The sequence below is a fragment of the Mercurialis annua genome, linkage group LG1-X, assembly GCF_937616625.2.
Source record: "Mercurialis annua linkage group LG1-X, ddMerAnnu1.2, whole genome shotgun sequence".
In the NCBI taxonomy this organism is placed as follows: Eukaryota; Viridiplantae; Streptophyta; class Magnoliopsida; order Malpighiales; family Euphorbiaceae; genus Mercurialis; species Mercurialis annua.
The window spans coordinates 26,382,330-26,387,157 of NC_065570.1; positions in this window are offsets into that span (position 1 = coordinate 26,382,330).

Here is a 4,828-nt window from a genome sequence, read left to right on the forward strand (position 1 = left end):
TGTTTGTAAACGTTTGGCATAAATCACTATAAAGGTGAAACACTTGGATTTGTTTTTTAAAGTTTGTAAACGTTTGGCTTAAATCGCTAAAAAGGTGAAACGTTTGGATTTGTTTCGTAACGTTTGCAAACGTTGGGCTTCAATCGCTAAAAAGGTGAAACGTTTGGATTTGTTTCGTAATGTTTGTAAATGTTGGGCTTAATTAATCGCTGAAAAGATGAAACGTTTGGTGTTGTTTCGTAACCTTTGTAAACGTTTTGTTTAGTAACATTTTAAACGTTTGGTTTTGTTGCATAACCTTAGTAAACGTTTAGCTTAAATTGCTAGAAAGGTGAAACGTTTGGTTTTGTTTTCGTAACGTTTGTATACATTTTGTTTCGTAACGTTTTAAACGTTTGGTTTTGTTGCATAACCTTTGTAAACGTTCAGCTTAAACTGCTAAAAAGGTGAAACGTTTGGTTTTGTTTTCGTAACGTTTGTAAACGTTTGGCTTAAATCGCTAAAAGGTGAAACGTTTGGATTCATTTCGTATCGTTATTAGACGTTTGGCTTAAATTGCTAAAAATGTGAAACGCTTGGATTTGTTTCGTAGCGTTTGTAAACATTTGGCTTCAATCGCTAAAAGGGGAAACACTTGGATTTGTTTCGTAATGTTTGTAAACGTTTGGCTTAAATCGCTAAAAAAGTGAAACATTTGGATTTGTTTCGTAACGTCTGTAAACGTTGGGCTTAAATCGCTAAAAAGGTGGAACGTTTAGATTTGTTTCGTAACGTTTTTAAGCGTTGGGTTTAAATCGCTAAAAAGGTGAAACGTTTGGTTTTGTTTCATAACCTTTGTAAACGTTTTGTTTTGTTTCATAACCTTTGCAACGTTCGTCTTAAATCGCTAAAAAGGTGAAACGTTTGGTTTTGTTTTCGTAACGTTTGTAAAAGTTTGGCTTAAATCGTTAAAAGGTAAACGTTTGGATTAGTTTCGTAACGTTTTTAACTGTTTGTCTTAAATTGCTAAAAATGTGAAACGTTTGAATTTATTTCGCAGCGTTTGTAAACATTTGGCTTAAATCGCTAAAAAGGTGAAACGCGTGGATTTGGTTCGTACTGTTTGTAAACGTTTTGCTTAAATCGCTAAAAAGGGGAAACGTTTGGATTTGTTTCGTAACGTTTGTAAACGTTGGGCTTAAATCGCTAAAAGGATGAAACGTTTGGATTTGTTTCGTAACCTTTTTAAACGTTTGGCTTGAATTGCTAAAAATGTGAAACTCTTGGATTTGTTTCGTAGTGTTTGTAAACGTTTGGCTTAAATCGCTAAAAAGGTGAAACACTTGGATTTGTTTTTAAAAGTTTGTAAATGTTTGGCTTAAATCGCTAAAAAGGTGAAACGTTTTGATTTGTTTTGTAATGTTTGTAAACGTTGGGCTTAAATCGCTAAAAAGGTGAAACGTTTGGTTTTGTTTCGTAATGTTTGGAAGTTCTGCTTAAATCGCTAAAAAGGTGAAACGTTTGGTTTTTTTTGTAACGTTTGTAAACGTTTTGCTTATATCGCTAAAAGGTGAAACGTTTGGATTTGTTTCGTAACGTTTTTAAACGTTTGGATTAATTTGCTAAAAATGTGAAACGCTTGGATTTGTTTTAAAGTTTGTAAACGTTTGGCTTAAATCGCTAAAAAGGTGAAACGTTTGGATTTGTTTCGTAGTGTTTGTAAACATTGGGCTTAATCGCTAAAAAGCTGAAACGTTTGGTTTTGTTTCGTAACCTTTGTAAACGTTTTGTTTCGTAATGCTTGTAAACATTCGGCTTAAATCGCTAAAAAGGTGAAACGTTTGGTTTTTTCGTAACGTTTGTAAACGTTTGGCTTATATCGCTAAAAGGTGAAACGTTTGGATTTGTTTCGTAACGTTTTTAAACGTTTGGCTTAAATTGCTAATAATGTGAAACACTTGGATTTGTTTTATAGCGTTTGTAAACGTTTGTCTTAAATCGCTAAAAGGGTGAAATGCTTGGATTTGTTTCGTAGTGTTTTTAACATTTGGCTTAAATCGCTAAAAAGGTGAAACGCTTGGATTTGTTTCGTAATATTTGTAATTGTTTGGCTTAAATCGCTAAAAAGGTGAAACGTTTGGATTTGTTTCATAACGTTGTAAACGTTTGGCTTAAATCGCTAAAAAGGTGAAACGTTTATATTTGTTTTGTAATGTTTTTAAACGTTTGGCATAAATTGCTAAAAATGTGAAACGCTTGGATATGTTTCGTAGCGTTTGTAAATGTTTGGCTTAAATTGCTAAAAAGGTGAAACATTTTGATTTGTTTCGTAATTTTTGTAAACGTTTGGAATATATAGATTAAAAGGTGAAACGTTTGGATTTGTTTCATAACGTTTGTAAACGTTGGGCTTAAATCGCTAAAAAGGTGAAACGTTTGAATTTGTTTCGTAACGTTTGTAAACGTTGGGCATAAATCGCTAAAAAGGTGAAACGTTTGGTTTTGTTTCATAACCTTTGTAAACGTTTTGTTTCGTAACGTTTTAAACGTTTGGTTTTGTTTCATAACCTTTGTAAACAGTCGGCCTAAATCACTCAAAAGGTTTAACGTTTGGTTTTATTTTCGTAACGTTTGTAAACGTTTGGCTTAAATCGCTAAAAGGTGAAACGTTTGGATTTCGTTCGTAACTTTTTGAAGCGTTTGGCTTAAATTATTAAAAATGCGAAACGCTTGGATTTGTTTCGTAGCTATTGTAAAAGTTTGTCTTAAATCTCTAAAAAGGTGAAACGCTTGGATTTGTTTCGTAATGTTTTTAACGTTTGGCTTAAATCGCTAAAAAGGTGAAACGTTTGGATTTGTTTCGTAACGTTTGTAAACATTTGCCTTAAATTGCTAAAAAGGTGAAACATTTGGATTTGTTTCGTAACGTTTGTAAACGTTGGGCTTAAATAGCTAAAAAGTGAAATGTTTGGATTTGTTTCGTAACGTTTTTAAACGTTTGGCTTAAATCGCTAAAAAGGTGAAATGTTTGGTTTTGTTTCGTAAACTTTGTAAACGTTTTGTTTCGTAACGTTTTAAACGTTTGGTTTTGTTTCGTAACCTTTGTAAACGTTCGGCATAAATTGCTAAAAAGGTGAAACGTTTGGTTTTGTTTTCGTAACGTTTGTAAACGTTTGGCTTAAAATCGCTAAAAGGTCAAACGTTTGGATTTTTTTCGTAACGTTTTTAAATGTTTGGCTTAAATTGCTAATAATGTGAAACACTTGGATTTGTTTCGTAGCGTTTGTAAACATTTGGCTTCAATCGCTAAAAAGGGGAAATGCTTGGATTTGTTTCTCAATGTTTGTAAACGTTTGGCTATATCGCTAAAAAGGTGAAACGTTTGGATTTATTTCGTAACTTTTGTAAATGTTGGGCTTAAATCGCAAAAAAGGTTGAACGTTTGGATATGTTCCGTAACGGTTTTAAGCGTTGGGCTTAAATAGCTAAAAAGGTGAAACGTTTGGTTTTGTTTCGTAACCTTTGTAAACGTTTTGTTTCGTAACGTTTTAAACGTTTTGTTTTGTTTCATAACCTTTGTAAACGTTCGACTTAAATCGCTAAAAAGGTGAAACGTTGGTTTTGTTTTCGTAACCTTTTTAAACGTTTGGCTTTAATCGTTAAAAGGTAAAACGTTTGGATTTGTTTCGTAACAATTTTAAATGTTTGTCTTAAATTGCTAAAAATGTGAAACGCTTGGATTTGTTTCGTAGCGTTTGTAAACATTTGGCTTAAATCGCTAAAAAGGTGAAACGCTTGGATTTGTTTCGTACTGTTTGTAAACGTTTGGCTTAAATCGCTAAAAAGGGGAAACGTTCGGATTTGTTTCGTAACGTTGTAAACGTTGGGCTTAAATCGCTAAAAAGGTGAAACGTTTGGATTTGTTTCGTAACGTTGTAAACGTTGGGCTTAAATCGCTAAAAAGGTGAAATGTTTGGATTTGTTTCGTAACATTTTTAAACGTTTGGCTTAAATTGCTAAAAATGTGAAACGCTTGGATTTGTTTCGTAGGGTTTTGTAAACGTTTGGCTTATATCTCTAAAAAGGTGAAACACTTGGATTTGTTTAGTAAAGTTTGTAAACGTTTGGCTTAAATCGCTAAAAAGGTGAAACTTTTGGATTTGTTTCGTAAAGTTTGTAAACGTTAGGCTTAAATCGCTAAAAAGGTGAAACGTTTGGATTTGTTTCTTAACGTTTATAAACGTTGGGCTTAAATAGCTAAAAAGGTGAAATATTTGGTTTTGTTTCGTAACCTTTGTAAACGTTTTGTTTCGTAATGTTTTAAACGTTTTGTTTTGTTTCATAACCTTTGTAAACGTTCGGCTTAAATCGCTAAAATGGTAAAACGTTTGGTTTTTTTTCGTAACATTTGTAAACGTTTGGCTTAAATCGCTAAAAGGTGAAACGTTTGGATTTGTTTCATAACGTTTTTAAACGTTTGGCCTAAATTGCTAAAAATGTGGAACGCTTGGATTTGTTTTTCTATGTTTGTAAACGTTTGTCTTAAATCGCTAAAAAGGTGAAATGCTTGGATTTGTTTCGTAGCGTTTGTATACATTTGGCTTAAATTGATAAAAAGGTAAAACGCTTGGATTTGTTTCGTAATGTTTGTAAACGTTTAGCTAAATCGCTAAAAAGGTGAAACGTTTGGATTTGTTTCGTAACGTTTTTAAGCGTTGGGCTTAAATCGCTAAAAAAGTTAAATGTTTGGTTTTGTTTTGTAACCTTTGTAAACGTTTTGTTTCATAACGTTTTAAACGTTTTGTTTTGTTTCATAACCTTTGTAAACGTTCGACTTAATTCGCTAAAA